The 18,209-nt window shown below is 38.4% G+C and overlaps 1 pseudogene across 1 annotated transcript in view; it reads left to right on the plus strand.

The window, feature by feature from the left end:
* LOC309858721 (lipase member J-like) overlaps window positions 1-17,810 on the plus strand; it is a 30,913-nt pseudogene extending 13,103 nt beyond the window's left edge. Inside the window, exons 4-8 of the transcript in view lie at window positions 1,406-1,542; window positions 2,317-2,462; window positions 12,566-12,637; window positions 16,387-16,458; window positions 17,631-17,810. The product of the transcript in view is annotated as a lipase member J-like (transcript). The remainder of the gene's footprint in view (window positions 1-1,405; window positions 1,543-2,316; window positions 2,463-12,565; window positions 12,638-16,386; window positions 16,459-17,630) is intronic.
* The last annotated feature ends 399 nt before the right edge of the window (window positions 17,811-18,209 follow it).

The raw sequence follows: 18,209 nt of genomic DNA on the forward strand, positions 1-18,209 counted from the left end.
GGGCAAGCTCCCAGAGCTACAAGTGACAGAAAACAGAGCACGGGGAAGAAGACCCACAGCCTGGCCCTGGACACTTACCCCCTTCCTCCTCCTACCTTGTCTTCTCCAGTCAAAAAGAATTCATGTAATAACAGGATGTCTTTGTTCCCAAGCGTTCAGAAATTGAATTTCCATCTTGGGATCAAAGTGAGATCATAACTACCCCTTGTTCCACAAATAGAAATTTCATACTTATAATTGTCATTTAAGTGTGGTAAAGGACCTCATGAGGAGGGGATGTGAGAAGGCCATTAATGCTTACGCATTTAGGACAGATTAAACTTTAGACATGCACAAAGATGAGCCTAAGCCTTCATATGTTTAAAGAGACTAAAAAAGAACTTCTTTTAGCTCACAGCAACAATGCTTCCATCTAATGTGTAATAGTTTCACTTTCAGAGGATAATTCTCTAAAACCCAATATAATTCTCTTACATGATGTGGTAAACTTTCTTACTCCCACTCTTTCTACTGGGGAAGTTACAAAGCCTACTTGATAATAGCAACCAGTATTCACTGAGTGTTTTCTAGGCTGAAAAATGATCATTTTCTTATAGTAATAAGACACACCCTGCTTTAAAAGATTATGTTGAAGAACAGTCTAATCCGATTTTCCACAGATCTTTTCTCTGACATTTATTAATCATGCGTGTGAGTTGTACTCTGGATTTTCCAGCTGTAACAGTTATCTGGAACCAGGAATCTTGGAAAATTATTAAGAAAGAGGTGACTAAGTGCTATAATTTACTGACTTCTAATATGTTATATGATTCTCTGATTGTGTGCCTTCTTAGAACTCAGAAAACAGAAAAGCTATAAAAATAAAAAAGATGTGCAAGAATGTAGCTTGATAAGATGTCATAAAAGGGAAAACTATTTGTCATATTAATGACTCTAAACTAACAATAAAATATAAACTAGTATCCTCTGCACAATAAGGCAAGGATGTTTTAAAATATATTAAAAATAAATATGAAAACAATTTGACATTTATTGGATCTGTCACCTAAAGTGTAAGGTTCAAATATCCGAAATTCTCACTAACCTATTTTCAGCATTGCCAGTTATAGAAATCTTCAATATTGTTTCTGATTTCTCAACTATGGTGTTACAAGACTCTTTTATTGTTGATTTATCATTGTTTATGGTCTAGACATTGTTTTTAATATTAATCATCAGTATGATGTTTGATTCATATATAGGTCTCATACTGGGTGACCGAGAAATGTTTGATAAGGGAATTGAGAAATGAATGAGTCAATTAGTGGTCGTAACATATTGAATTTACTCTCACTTACCATGATATCATTTCTTACATGCCAGTAATGGCGTAAGAATAGTTAATTTCTGTCTTGTTTACTTTCAGCGTTCATAACATTTTCCACAATACCACAGATAGCTGAAAGAATCAAAATATTTTTTGCCTTAGCTCCAGTTTTTTCCATCAAATACTCAAAGAGGCCTTTAATTAAATTGGCATACAAATGGAGGTCAGTGTTAAAGGTATGTTATTCCTTTCCTTTACATAGCTGATAATACAAAATGACAATGATTCTGTCATTTCAGAATAAAAGGTCTTGACTATGTTTGCATGAATTTAATTTTTTGGTTTCAATGACAATGGATTCTTTTTTTGTTTTTACAAATGAATAATATTTTATTTATAATAGCTTTGGACTTCTCATTTTGAAGGAAAATCCAGTAGTCAGCTTATCTCTATTTCCTGCTTCCAAGTTTTGCCCTGAATTTGAATGCCTTTCTTTTAGGGCACCTGGGTGGCTCAGTGGGTTAAAGCCTCTGCCTTCAGCTCAGGTCATGATCCCAGGGTCCTGGGATCAAGCCTTGCATTGGGCTCTCTGCTCAGTGGGAACCCTGCTTCCTCCTCTCTCTGCCTGCTTCTCTGTCTACTTGTGATCTCTGTCTGTCAAATGAATAAATAATATCTTTAAAAAAATAAATAAATGTATTTCTTTTAAAGGCTTTATTTAATTTCTTATTTGAAAGAGAGAGAGAACACAAGGGAAAGGGAGGCAGGGTAGGGCAGAGAGAGGGACAAGCAGACTGCTCTGAGCATGGACACAACATGGGACTCCATCTCATACCCTGAGCCAAAATCAAGAGTCATCCACTTAACCGACTGAGCCACCTCTCTCATTTAAATATTTTGAACTAATGTGAGACAGTGAATTTCATTATAAATATAATGATCACATTGGACCATTCCTTGAATAATTATTTTGGTCTTCCAGATATGAATAAAGTAAACTTGTCTTACAGGCATTTTTGGCAACAAAGACTTCCTACCTAATACCTCATTCAAAAGATTTGTTGGTTCAAAGCTGTGTCCACTGAAGATTATTGGTAAGATTTGCCATGATATCTTGCTTATGATAAATGGTTATGACCAGGAGAACTTATATATGGTGAGAACAAATTGAATTTGAAATGTACTTTGTCCATTTTCAGAAAGCAGCTATTAATAGTACTTTATGCCTTACATGTCATTGTATGATTTATGCACATGTACTGATAGAGTCTTCGCCTTCCTGGTTTGGGGACTACACCAACATTCTGAAACTAATCAGCGTGAGCATGCTGGGATTATTTTGCATTCCGATTTGTCTTGCTCTCCATAGGGAACAGAGAGCAGGTGCTGTGCTGGGTCTTTTAATTGGCCTTTACTATTGAGTGTTTGTTTCCTGAAGTTTCTTGCATTTAAGTTCTCTCCTATCACTTAATTTTTTTTAAAAAAAGATTTTGTTTATTTATTTGACAGAGAGAGATCACAAGTAGGCAGAGAGGCAAGCAGAGAGAGAGATAGAGAGAGAGAGAGGAGGAAGGGTCCCTGCTGAGCAGTGAGCCCGATTCGGGACTTGATCCCAGGACCCTGAGATCATTACCTGAGCTGAAGACAGAGGCTTAACCCAATGAACCACCCAGGCACCCCATCTTCTATCTCTTATTTTTTTTTAACAACTTCTGCTCTTATATCTTGGTTCCTAACACTCCTTCCCTTTCTTATTGATCCTTTTGTAATTGGCATTTGTGTCTGCTAATTACCTTACCAGCTTCGGGCATTCATCAAAATTCCTGGAGTGGGACACCGTTTAGGGGCTCAAGCTACTATTCCCAAAGCCGTACAGTTTGTGTATAGATGCTATTACAGATGTACACATTCATTCTAAGACTTTTTATGCACATTAAATTAAAAAAAAACAGATTTAGCAGAAGCAGTTGTGGCATTCAGACTACTGGTTGGTTCCTGCACCTGTACCATTTAATAATTTACCAGCAAGAATCAATTTATTCAGTCAAAGAAAGAGAAGTTGTCAAGATGTCCATTCTTACCGATTTAGTCTGTGGATTCAAGGCAACCAAAATCCCTGAAAGCTAATTTAAGGATATTTACAAATGACTTTTAACGTTTATGGAGGGAAGCAAAACCTAGAGTACCCAACACAGAATTGAAGAGAAAGAGCAAAGTTGGAGAACTGGTACTGTTGAACGTTAAGACTTAGTCTTCAACTACAGTAATCTAGACAGCGTGGAATTAATGAAAGAAACAAGAAGATCAGTGTAGCAGAATAAAGAGTGCAGACACAGAGTCTCATGAACACCATCAACAGATCTTTGACAAAGGAGAAAGGCAGTGCACTAGAAAAACCATAGTCTCTTCAACAAATAGTGTTGGGACAACTGGATGTCTACATACAAAACAATAAAATAACCTTCACAAAGTTAACTCAGATTTGGATCATAGACCTAAATATGAAATGTAAGACTCTCAAACTACTATAAGATCATATCAGGAAAAACCTAGATGATCTTGGATGTGGCAAGGACCACCAGGTTGTACTTTTTGTTTGTTATAATTGATGAACCTACATGGACACATCATAAGTACCCCAAAACCATAGTTTACAGCGTGGTTCACTCTGGTGTTCTACATTCTGTGAGTTCTAACAAATGTATAATGACATAGACCTACCATTACAGTATCATGTAGGATATTTTCACTGCACTATAAATTCTCTGTGCTTTGTCTACTCATCCCTCCCCTCTTAAATCCTGGCAACCACTGATACTACTGATTTTTTCACTGCCTGCCACAGTTTTGCCTTTTCCAGAATGTCATGTAGTTAGAATCATAGTTTGTAGCCCTCTCAGATTGCCTTCGTCCATTTAGTAGCAAACATTCAAGGTTCCTCCATGTCTTTTCCTGGCTTGGTATCTCATTTATTTTTAGTGTTGAAAAAAATATTTTATTGTCGGGATGTATCACTGTGTATCTATCCACCTACTAAAGGTCATTATGGTTCAAGTTTTGACAATTATGAATAAAGATGCTATCAAGATCAATGTGCAGATTTTGCGTGAACACGAGTCTTTACCTCCTTTGGATAAATACCAAGGACTGAAATTGCTGGATCATGTGACAAGGATTCCTTTTGTTTTATAAGAGACCACTAAACTGTTTTTCCAAAGGGGTTGTACTATTGTGCATTTCCACCAACAGTGAATGAGAGTTCCTGTGACATTTTCCTCACCAGCACTTGGTGCTGTCAATGTTTCAGACTTTTGTCATTTTCATAGGTGTGTAGTGGTATTTCATTGTTCTTTTAAATTGCATTTCCCTGATGGTGTATGATGCAGAGCATCTTTTCATGGTCATTTGCTATCTGTACATCTATTCAATGAGCTGTCTGTTAAGGTCTTTGGCCCATTTTTAAATCAGGTTATTTTCTTATTGTTGAGTTTGAAGAGTTCTTTGTACATTTTGGATAACACCTTCATAGATATGTCTTTTGCAAATATTTTCTTCCAGTCTGTGCCCTGTCTTCTAATTCTCTTTGTCTTTTTCAAAGTGGACGTTTTTGACTCAGAAGTTCAGCTTGTCAGTTACTTCTTTCATAGTTTGTGCCTTTGGTATTTTATCTACAAAGCCATCACTAGACCCAAAGTCAACTAGATTTTCTCTACTAGGTCATCTTCTAGGAGTTTCATAGTTTTGAGTTTGATATTTAGAACTGTGTTCTATTTTGAGTTAACTCTTATGAAAAGTGTGAGGTCTGTAACTCAGTTTTTTTTTTTTCTTCTACTTTTCCATGTCATTGTCTAGTTGTTCCAGGACCATTTGTTGAAGATACCATTGTTTCTCGATTGTATTGCCTTTTCTCTCTTTCAAAGATCTGTTGAGAGTACCTGGAGGGAGGAGTCAAGATGGCGGAGAAGTAGCAAGCTGAGACTGCTTCAGCTAGCCGGAGATCAGCTAGATAGCTTATCTAAAGACTGCAAACACCTGAAAATCCATCGGCAGACCGAAGAGAAGAAGAACAGCAATTCTGGAAACAGAAAAACAACCACTTTCTGAAAGGTAGGACCGGCGGAGAAGTGAATCCAAAGCGACGGGAAGATAGACCCCGGGGGGAGGGGCCGGCTCCCGGCAAGCGGCGGAACAACCGTGCACAAAATCAGGACTTTTAAAAGTCTGTTCCGCTGAGGGACATCAGTCCAGAGGCTAAACCGGGGCGAAGCCCACGCGGGGTCAGCGTGGCCTCAGGTCCCGCAGGGTCACAGAAGGATCGGGGGTGTCTGAGTGTCGCAGAGCTTGCGGGTATTGGAACCGGAAAGCCGGATACAGAAACAGAGCCGACAGTAAGCTCGCAGCTCGGTGTTACCTTGAACCGGTCGCAGGCTCGGTGAGCTCGGAGCGCGGCCGGAGGTCAGGCAGACGGGAGTAACTGGGCGCTGTTCTCTGAGGGCGCACTGAGGAGTGGGGCCCTGGGCTCTCGGCTCCTCCGGCCCGGAGACCAGGAGGCCGCCATTTGTGTTCCCGTCCTCCGGAACTCTACGGAAAGCGCTCAGGGAACAAAAGCTCCTGAAAGCAAACCCGAGCGGATTACTCACCCCGGCTCCGGGTAAGGGCGGTGTAATTCCGCCTGGGGCAAAGACACTTGAGAATCACTACAACAGGCCCCTCCCCCAGAAGATCAACAAGAAATCCAGCCGAGACCAAGTTCACCTACCAAGGAGTGCGGTTTCAATACCAAGGAGAGCAGCAGAATTCCAGAGGAGGAGAAAGCCAAGCACGGAACTCATGGCTTTTTTCCTGTGATTTTTTTTAGTCTTGCAGTTAATTTAATTTTTTCTTTTTCATTTTTTTTTTTCTTTTTTTCTTTTTCTTCTCGCCTTCGGGTAAAATTTTTTTTTTTAACTGTTACCTTTTTCTTTTTTAACGATTTTTTACTAGTTTATCTAATATATATTTTCTTTCTTTTTTACATTTTTCTCAGGTGTTTTCTTTTTTTAAAAAAATTTTTTTTTTCTTTTCTTTTTTTTTTTCTTTCTTCCTTTTTGAACCACTTTTTATCCCCTTTCTCCCCACTCACGATTTTGGATCTCTTCTAATTTAGTTAAAGCATATTTTCCTGGGGTTGTTGCCACCCTTTTAGTATTTTACTTGCCCCTTCATTTACTCTTATCTGGCCAAAATGACAAGACGTAAAAATTCAACGCAAAAAAAAGAACAAGAGGCAGTACCAAAGGCTAGGGACCTAATCAATACAGACATCGGTAATATGTCAGATCTAGAGTTCAGAATGACAATTCTCAAGGTTCTAGCCGGGCTCGAAAAAGGCATGGAAGATATTAGAGAAACCTTCTCGAGAGATATAAAAGCCCTTTCTGGAGAAATAAAAGAACTAAAATCTAACCAAGTTGAAATCAAAAAAGCTATTAATGAGGTGCAATCAAAAATGGAGGCTCTCACTGCTAGGATAAATGAGGCAGAAGAAAGAATTAGTGATATAGAAGACCAAATGACAGAGAATAAAGAAGCTGAGCAAAAGAGGGACAAACAGCTACTGGACCACGAGGGGAGAATTCGAGAATTAAGTGACACCATAAGACGAAACAACATTAGAATAATTGGGATTCCAGAAGAAGAAGAAAGAGAGAGGGGAGCAGAAGGTATACTGGAGAGAATTATTGGGGAGAATTTCCCCAATATGGCAAAGGGAACGAGCATCAAAATTCAGGAGGTTCAGAGAATGCCCCTCAAAATCAATAAGAATAGGCCCACACCCCGTCACCTAATAGTAAAATTTACAAGTCTCAGTGACAAAGAGAAAATCCTGAAAGCAGCCCGGGAAAAGAAGTCTGTAACATACAATGGTAAAAATATTAGATTGGCAGCTGACTTATCCACAGAGACCTGGCAGGCCAGAAAGAGCTGGCATGATATTTTTAGAGCACTAAACGAGAAAAACATGCAGCCCAGAATACTATATCCAGCTAGGCTATCATTGAAAATAGAAGGAGAGATTAAAAGCTTCCAGGACAAACAACAACTGAAAGAATTTGCAAATACCAAACCAGCTCTACAGGAAATATTGAAAGGGGTCCTCTAAGCAAAGAGAGAGCCTACAAGTGGTAGATCAGAAAGGAACAGAGACCATATACAATAACAGTCACCTTACAGGCAATACAATGGCACTAAATTCATATCTCTCAATAGTTACCCTGAATGTGAATGGGCTAAATGCCCCTGTCAAAAGACACAGGGTATCAGAATGGATAAAAAAACAAAACCCATCTATATGTTGCCTCCAAGAAACTCATTTTAAGCCCGAAGACACCTCCAGATTTAAAGTGAGGGGGTGGAAAAGAATTTACCATGCTAATGGACATCAGAAGAAAGCAGGAGTGGCAATCCTTATATCAGATCAATTAGATTTTAAGCCAAAGACTATAATAAGAGATGAGGAAGGACACTATATCATACTCAAAGGGTCTGTCCAACAAGAAGATTTAACAATTTTAAATATCTATGCCCCCAACGTGGGAGCAGCCAACTATATAAACCAATTAATAACAAAATCAAAGAAACACATCAACAACAATACAATAATAGTAGGGGACTTTAACACTCCCCTCACTGAAATGGACAGGTCATCCAAGCAAAAGATCAGCAAGGAAATAAAGGCCTTAAACGACACACTGGACCAGATGGACATCACAGATATATTCAGAATATTTCATCCCAAAGCAACAGAATACACATTCTTCTCTAGTGCACATGGAACATTCTCCAGAATAGATCACATCCTTGGTCCTAAATCAGGACTCAACCGGTATCAAAAGATTGGGATCATTTCCTGCATATTTTCAGACCACAATGCTCTAAAGTTAGAACTCAACCACAAAAGGAAGTTTGGAAAGAACCCAAATACATGGAGACTAAACAGTATCCTTCTAAAGAATGAATGGGTCAACCGGGAAATTAAAGAAGAATTGAAAAAAATCATGGAAACAAATGATAATGAAAATACAACAGTTCAAAATCTGTGGGACACAATAAAGGCAGTCCTGAGAGGAAAATATATAGCCGTACAAGCCTTTCTCAAGAAACAAGAAAGGTCTCAGGTACACAACCTAACCCTACACCTAAAGGAGCTGGAGAAAGAACAAGAAAGAAACCCTAAGCCCAGCAGGAGAAGAGAAATCATAAAGATCAGAGCAGAAATCAATGAAATAGAAACCAAAAAAACAATAGAAAAAATCAACGAAAGTAGGAGCTGGTTCTTTGAAAGAATTAATAAAATTGATAAACCCCTGGCCCGACTTATCAAAAAGAAAAGAGAAAGGACCCAAATAAATAAAATCATGAATGAAAGAGGAGAGATCACAACTAACACCAAAGAAATACAAACTATTATAAGAACATACTATGAGCAACTCTACGGCAATAAATTTGACAATCTGGAAGAAATGGATGCATTCCTAGAAACATATAAACTACCACAACTGAACCAGGAAGAAATAGAAAGCCTGAACAGACCCATAACCAGTAAGGAGATTGAAACAGTCATTAAAAATCTCCAAACAAACAAAAGCCCAGGGCCAGATGGCTTCCCGGGGGAATTCTACCAAACATTTAAAGAAGAACTAATTCCTATTCTCCTGAAACTGTTCCAAAAAATAGAAATGGAAGGAAAACTTCCAAACTCATTTTATGAGGCCAGCATCACCTTGATCCCAAAACCAGACAAGGATCCCACCAAAAAAGAGAGCTATAGACCGATATCCTTGATGAACACAGATGCGAAAATACTCAACAAAATACTAGCCAATAGGATTCAACAGTACATTAAAAAGATTATTCACCACGACCAAGTGGGATTTATTCCAGGGCTGCAAGGTTGGTTCAACATCCGCAAATCAGTCAATGTGATACAACACATCAATAAAAGAAAGAACAAGAACCATATGATACTTTCAATAGATGCTGAAAAAGCATTTGACAAAGTACAGCATCCCTTCCTGATCAAAACTCTTCAAAGTGTAGGGATAGAGGGCACATACCTCAATATCATCAAAGCCATCTATGAAAAACCCACCGCAAATATCATTCTCAATGGAGAAAAACTGAAAGCTTTTCCACTAAGGTCAGGAACACGGCAGGGATGTCCATTATCACCACTGCTATTCAACATAGTACTAGAGGTCCTAGCCTCAGCAATCAGACAACAAAAGGAAATTAAAGGCATCCAAATCGGCAAAGAAGAAGTCAAATTATCACTCTTCGCAGATGATATGATACTATATGTGGAAAACCCAAAAGACTCCACTCCAAAACTGCTAGAACTTATACAGGAATTCAGTAAAGTGTCAGGATATAAAATCAATGCACAGAAATCAGTTGCATTTCTCTACACCAACAGCAAGACAGAAGAAAGAGATATTAAGGAGTCAATCCCATTTACAATTGCATCCAAAACCATAAGATACCTAGGAATAAACCTAACCAAAGAGACACAGAATCTATACTCAGAAAACTATAAAGTACTCATGAAAGAAATTGAGGAAGACACAAAGAAATGGAAAAATGTTCCATGCTCCTGGATTGGAAGAATAAATATTGTGAAAATGTCTATGCTACCTAAAGCAATCTACACATTTAATGCAATTCCTATCAAAGTACCATCCATCTTTTTCAAAGAAATGGAACAAATAATGCTAAAATTTATATGGAACCAGAAAAGACCTCGAATAGCCAAAGGGATATTGAAAAAGAAAGCCAACGTTGGTGGCATCACAATTCCGGACTTCAAGCTCTATTACAAAGCTGTCATCATCAAGACAGCATGGTACTGGCACAAAAACAGACACATAGATCAATGGAACAGAATAGAGAGCCCAGAAATAGACCCTCAAATCTATGGTCAACTCATCTTCGACAAAGCAGGAAAGAATGTCCAATGGAAAAAAGACAGCCTCTTCAATAAATGGTGCTGGGAAAATTGGACAGCCACATGCAGAAAAATGAAATTGGACCATTTCCTTACACCACACACAAAAATAGACTCAAAATGGATGAAGGACCTCAATGTGCGAAAGGAATCCATCAAAATCCTTGAGGAGAACACAGGCAGCAACCTCTTCGACCTCTGCCGCAGCAACATCTTCCTAGGAACAACGCAAAAGGCAAGGGAAGCAAGGGAAAAAATGAACTATTGGGATTTCATCAAGATCAAAAGCTTTTGCACAGCAAAGGAAACAGTTAACAAAATCAAAAGACAACTGACAGAATGGGAGAAGATATTTGCAAACGACATATCAGATAAAGGACTAGTGTCCAGAATCTATAAAGAACTTAGCAAACTCAACACCCAAAGAACAAATAATCCAATCAAGAAATGGGCAGAGGACATGAACAGACATTTCTGCAAAGAAGACATCCAGATGGCCAACAGACACATGAAAAAGTGCTCCATATCACTCGGCATCAGGGAAATACAAATCAAAACCACAATGAGATATCACCTCACACCAGTCAGAATGGCTAAAATCAACAAGTCAGGAAATGACAGATGCTGGCGAGGATGTGGAGAAAGGGGAACCCTCCTACACTGTTGGTGGGATTGCAAGCTGGTGCAGCCACTCTGGAAAACAGCATGGAGGTTCCTCAGAATGTTGAAAATAGAACTGCCCTACGACCCAGCAATTGCACTATTGGGTATTTACCCTAAAGATACAAATGTAGTGATCCAAAGGGGCACATGCACCCGAATGTTTGTAGCAGCAATGTCCACAATAGCCAAACTATGGAAAGAACCTAGATGTCCATCCACAGATGAATGGATCAAGAAGATGTGGTATATATACACAATGGAATACTATGCAGCCATCAAAAGAAATGAAATCTTGCCATTTGCGACAACATGGATGGAACTAGAGCGTATCATGCTTAGCGAAATAAGTCAAGCAGAGAAAGACAACTATCATATGATCTCCCTGATATGAGGAAGTGGTGATGCAACATGGAGGCTTAAGTGGGTAGGAGAAGAATAAATGAAACAAGATGGGATTGGGAGGGAGACAAACCATAAGTGACTCTTAATCTCACAAAACAAACTGAGGGTTGCTGGGGGGAGGGGGTTTGGGAGAAGGGGGTGGGATTATGGACATTGGGGAGGGTATGTGCTTTGGTGAGTGCTGTGAAGTGTGTAAACCTGGTGATTCACAGACCTGTACCCCTGGGGATAAAAATATATGTTTATAAAAAAAAAAAAAAAAAAAAAAAAAAAAAAAAAAAAAGATCTGTTGACTATATAGGGGATCTATTTTGGGGCCCTCTTTCCATTCTATGGATGTTTGTCTATTTTTCCACCAGTACCCCACTTCTTGATTACTGTAGGTTGATAATACATCTTGAAGTTGTGTATGTCCATCCTCCAACTTTGTTCCTCCCTTACAATACTGTATTACTGTATTGGCTGTCCTGGGTCTTCCGTTTCTCCATCTAAGAAACAGTTTGTTGATATCCTTAAGAGAACTTGCTGAGATTTTGATAGGACTACATTGACATTGTGAGTCTTGCTCACTGACTAAGGTTTCCATGGACATTGTAGTTAATTCAAACTTTGATGACAGGTTGACATGAAAGCTGCTGCATTTCTGATTGTTTCACTGGGAGTTGTGTAGCATTGCAGGAGCCCAGTTCATCATGGAAAGGGTTTCATTTTAAATCTCCTAATTGTCCTTGGCAGGCTCTGGGCTGATTTTTTGTTTGTTTGTTTTCCTCAACTAGCTTAGTTCTCACAATAAAACTTCAGATTCCCTGGGATTGGCAAATAACTTGAAGAAAAAACTGGCTTTAGTACTTTGCTTTTTTGAGGGGTTTTTTGTTTCCCTTTTCCATTTCTTCTGGTAATTTCTATCTTTTCAGTCCTTTGTGCTCACAAAAGGGGTCCGTGTGTGTGAGTCCTAACAGTTTAGATTGTTTTCAGTATGGGATGACAAACTACATAACTCAGAAATCCAATAATACCTTCTATGTTAATGTAAAATTACATATTTAATAAGTACATTTATGTACTTAATTAAAATATAATTTTATATTTTATTTATATTATTTGCTTAAAAATTACTTTAAATTGTATTGAAATTATTTAGTGAAGTAAATATCAAAAGTTACGCTTCCTCTGTGTGGACCAAGTATAAAAATAATTTTTTAACCCCTCAGAGTGGTGTGGATGTGTATTTGTCACATAACCCAGCAGGGACATCTGTTCAAAATATGCTACACTGGAGTCAGGTATAACTTTTCAAGTGCTTTTGAGTACAATTTTATTTATACTACTCGTGGTTTACCTCATCATTCTGAGAATCATGCCATTGTCTTAGGATGATAAATTTAGAAGTATAAAATGTAACTATTACATATTTATGTAATTCTTTATGGTTTCTAATATGTTAGTATCATAATCTATTAGGTCTTCTATCCCTAAGCAATAATCAGAGCAATATACCTATTTTCTATTTTACAAATGAGAAAATGTTAATTTGTAATAGTAGACTAGGAATCATTGAGGCCATGTTTATCATTTGACTTGCCAAAAGATTCAGAGCTATTTCTTCAAAAATGCCTAAGACTAATAATAATAACAATAACAATAAAATTTTAAAAACCTAAGACTAAAACACAGGTATTCCAATGCCTAATCTCTCACTAGACTTCATTATCTCCTCTGTTCAATTGTGAACTTTATAAGGCCCTTGAGCAAGTTTTTATTCACTTCTATATGTGCAAGGCCAAGAGTTCTGGGCAAACAACAGGTACTCAAGAATATATGTTGCATGAATATTAATGAAGAAAAAATCCAGTGTGAATATCATATTACAGTTGAGAACCAGGATAAAATCTTAGAAGAAACAGTATACTTGAGATCAAAATATCAGGCACTGAATCTTTTCTCTGAAACTTATTGCTAGTGAGACACTCAGCAAGCTCACTTACTCCTTATGAAGTCAGTTTCCTTAATTTTAAAAATGTAGTTAATAATAATGCTCTGACTTAACTAACAAAAATATTATGACAGTTCAACAGGGTGATAATCAAGAGTGTTGTTTAAATTTAATGAACACTAATGAACTCAAGTATCATTGAGATTTTGGGAAGGACTTTCTCATTTAACATGTCTAAATCTACTAAGTGATTGTTTTGAGGTAAATTATTAAAAATCTTTAACTTATATTTAGATTTAGTTCATTCCTGGTGATAACTCGACCAGGAAAGTCTAGGTAACCTTTGCATCTATTCATCTATGGAAACAATATTTATTGAGTACCTACTATGTGCCCTCTACCATTCTATGCTCAGGGTACACATCAGTGAACAAAGTAAATATTCCTGTCCTCCTTAGGCTGACATTCTAGCAGTTAGATATACAGACATTAAGCATAGCAAATAAGTAAATTATTAAAACTTTAGAAGGGAATAAAAACTATGGAAAAATAAAGGGGAAAAAGCAAGATAAAGAGATTAGACACAGTGGGTAGTGGGTTGTGTCTTTGAACAGAGAGGTTAGGCCAGCCTCAATGAGATGGTGACATTCGAGATTTAGAGAAGCCGAGGAAGTTAGCAATGTGAACAACCTGGAGGAAGAGCATTCCAGACAGAGAGAATAACCAACGCAAAGCCCTTTAGTTAGGAGCATTTCTGAAAGGCATGGCTAAAAGGTCAGTGTGGCTTATGTCATCAATTAAGGGAGAAAGAAGTAGGGAAAAGGGAGCAGAAATGTACTAGAGCCAGAAAGGAACAAGTACTCCATTGGGAGGACTTTGGCTTTCTAGCTAAGTGAGCAGCCACTGCAGGTTTTTGATCAGGGAGCGGACATGATATGACCTACATTTTTAAAGGAATGCTTAGGGGACACCTCACTGGCTCAGTCAACAGAGCATGTGATGCTCGATCTCGGGGTCATGAGTTCAAGCACCATGTTAGGGGTAAAGTTTACTTGGGGGGGGAAAAAAGAATACTTTGGGTGCCATGTTGGGTAGATCAAAGTGGAAACAATGAGAAATTTTGGAGACCACCATAATCGAGATTGATGATGGCCTGTACAGATGTGTTTCCAGGAAGGGTGCCGAAGAGGGTTGGGTTCTGAGTGTACATGTGTATTGTAAACATGCAGTGAAAGACATTTAATATGGATTCTGTGAAAGGAGAGAGGGAAGAGTCTTTGATGATTCCAGACTTTCTGGCCTAAGCAAGAAAAATATGCAATTGCCATTAAAGGAGATAGGGACATTTGGTGGCAGTGCAGGTTTGAGGGACAGAGAAGATGTTCACATTTGGAGATGTTAAGTGTGAGGCATCCCAGTGTTTAACTTGAATAAGCAGTTGTGTATAGGAGTCTAGTATTTAGAAGAGACTTACAAAAGAGGATAAACATTTTAAGTATGGACACCACTGAAAACCAAGAAACTGGTTGAGAACACACACAGAGCGAATACAGATGGGGAGAAGAGGAGCACGGTTAGGCTGAGACATGGAAGGATTCAAAGGTCAGGCAGTGGCAGTTGGATGGATACAGCAAAGAAACCAAAAAGGAGCTGGGAGTGAAAAATGAAAATGAAGAAATGACGGTATTAGACAAACCATAAGAGACTCTTAATGTCACAAAACAAACTGAGTGTGACTGGGGGAGGGGCGTTAGGGAGAAGGGGAGTGGGGATACAGGCATTGGGGAGGGTATGTGGTATGGTGAGTGCTGTGCAGTGTGTAAACCTAGCGATTCACAGACCTGTACCCCCTGAGACTAATAATACGTTATATGTTTATTAAAAATTTTTAAAAATTATTTAAAGAAATGAAATGACAGTATTCCAGAAGCTAAGTGGAAAAAAAGCTCTAGGATAGAAATGAACAGCTGGATCCAATGGCATCATGGGTAATGTGAGGAAATTCCTCAGAATCGACAAGTTTTACAAATGCTAAGATTATGAATAACCTCAGCTGGTTTTGTGGAATGAAAGAACTGCAGGGTAAGAAGTGTTGTTGGGGGGAAATCAGGTTGTCCGGAGAGCAGGAAGGTAAAGGAACCCATCATAGATGGGTTTTAAGATATACCTAATGATGGAATTCCAGATGGCAGAGAGAGTTTTAGAAGTTGGGAGGAGTTAGGAGAAGATAAAATGGTGGGTGCATGGAGACCTGTCAGGGATAGAGTCCCAGAGAAGATCTGGAAGCTGAGAGTCTGAAACTTCCTGCAATGAATACATTATCAGGGGGACAATAGGATATGATCAGATTAGACCTAAGAGGCTCACAGCAGGTGGTGGCAGTGGTGAGGCTAGAGTTAGGAAAGGTGGAGCAAGGGGTGGCTTCTGGAACATGCTCTCGAGAGCTGTTGTTTGAAGCAAGGATGTTTAGGAACATATCATTTCAGTGCTAGTGCACCTAGAACTAGACACTTTTTTTAAAAGATTTTGTTAAAGATATATTTATATTTATGTATATTTTTAAGAGATATTTATTTATTTTAGAGAGAGAGTATGAGCACAGGGAGGAGCAGAGGAAGAAGGAGAGGGAGAATCTTCAAGCAGACTCCCTACTGTGTGCGGAGCCAAACGCAGGGCTCAATCCCACAACCCTGAGATCATGACCTGAGCTGAAGCCAAGAGTTGGACACTTAACAGACTGAGCCACATAGGTGCCCATAGACACTCACTTTTGTCCTCTGTGGATGGAGCTGATGCTTTCCGGGGAGGGATGATGAGCACACAGGCTCCCGTTAACAAGGTAAAAGGCCTTGGGGGAATGTGCATTTATATGAAACTGATAGACTTGGGTTCCATAGACGCCCCTGCCCCTCACCACCTCTCCCCTTCCATTTCTTGCCCTTTTCAAAGGAAGGGAGAAGTGAAGACGTGTCCCTGCGCAGATATATTCCAATGGGCAAAATACAAAGGGACAGTATATGAAATTCACACCTCACTTTACCAGCTGCACTGTAAAAAACAGAAGAGTATAATCTTGCTTTAATTTTTTTTTCTTTCATGTTTTTCAATTCTAGTCACTTGAGAGTTTTTGATTGAGGCAGTCCTGCTCTGAACTTGGTTCATTTTAATCAGGTACATAATTATGCATAAGCTAAAAACTATCTCCTGGGTCAGTTCAGAGGAGGTGGCTACAGAGAAGGGCTCGTGTAAAGCCCGAGAGGATAAAAACAGTGAGAAGGACCAGCAGGCAAAGGCTGCCATGATTTGGCTCCATAGTCTCACATCCAATGGGGGCTTTTCCAGATTTTCTATGTATTTTAACAAGAAATACCTCAGTTAAGCCTGGAGAAGTTTGACAGGCTGTAGAGTAATTCATCTTCCCTCAGGAGAAAAAATATTGTGTGTATAATATGCGTAGCTCCGTGATTAGTTAAATAAGAAATAAAAGGCACAATATGATTCTTGACCCTAAAAGCTCTTGATTGTATTTGGGAAAATAAGACAAACCTGTAATTATGAGGAAAAGACAAACTTAATGAGAAGATGGTAATATTGTTTGAAGAAGATGACAGAAATCTTGAGGTATTAGAACCCAAGTCTGCCATCTTCAAAATTATTTTTTCCCATTATCCTCTTCTGCCTTAGCTAAACTTCATGTCTGATGTGGTTTGCTTGTGTAAAACTCCGCAGTAAAATGGAAAGATTAAAATCAATAAAATCAGACTTGCTCCCCCCTCCAATATTTACCATTTATTGATAGATACATTGGCAGCTACAAAAAGTTTTTTTTTAAGATTTTATTTATTTATTAGAGGGAGACACTGTGAGAGAGGAAACATAAGCAGGGGGAGTGGGAGAGAGAGAAGTAGGCTTCCCGCTGAGCTGGGAGCCCAATGTGGGGCTCCATCCCAGGGCTCCTGAGCCAAAGGCAGATGCCCAACAACTAAGCCACCCAGGCGCCCCAGCTACAGAAAATTTTGATTAAAATACTTTCATGCCTTATAAATAAAACTGAAATTCCTTCTGTGGCATGTTTGAACACCCTGAATTAGAGCAAATTGTCTAGTTTTGTTTGTATCTGATGTATTTCTAAGTAAAAATCATAATAACGATTCTTTCAATATTCCTTGCTTCCATCATAGTAATAATTTTAGATTCAACTTACTGTAAATTTGTATTAATTGATCATTTAAAGAATAGTAAAGAACACCTTCTATGTATCATTTTCTGCGAAAACCCTCTACATTTAGTCCATTTCTCCATTTTACGACGTGAGGAACATGAACGTATGGACAGTGAATTAGAATGGGAGCAATGACTTGTTGGCCAATCCTCAAGATGTGAAAAATCTACTTTCTGAAATTACAAACCCTATTTACCGTAAAACTATTTCTTGCTACAGTCATATAGACTTTTTGTTCCATTTAGATGTATATCAGCAAGTTTACCATGAAATCATTGACATTATCCAAGGCAGTCTATAAAGAACTACAGTAGTCTGTGTTGAAGGATCCATTTCCTTTCTTTTAAAAGCCAATCATTATTTTCTTGCTATGTATGGTTTTCCTGTTATTTAAATAAAATCTGGAATTTTTCCCTGTTTTTCTTCACTGCCGCAGGCCTTCCATTCATTAATCAGTGACATTTGTCATATATGGGGAAATGGCAGATTCCAACATGGCCCGAAGCAGTCTGCTGTGTTTTAAGTAACTAAAAGCATAATTTTAACGGGATGATTTTTTTTTTTTTTTGAGAAAGGTGCTCTCTTTTATTCAAAGTGAGCAAATATGATATAAAAAGAGTTTGGACGAATGTTTGCAGATATGAAAGCTAATTTTTCTCTACGCTGAATGAAGAGTAGAAACACTTTTAAGCTACATAAA

The sequence above is a fragment of the Mustela nivalis genome (assembly GCF_964662115.1).
Source record: "Mustela nivalis genome assembly, chromosome: 2".
Lineage (NCBI taxonomy): Eukaryota > Metazoa > Chordata > Mammalia > Carnivora > Mustelidae > Mustela > Mustela nivalis.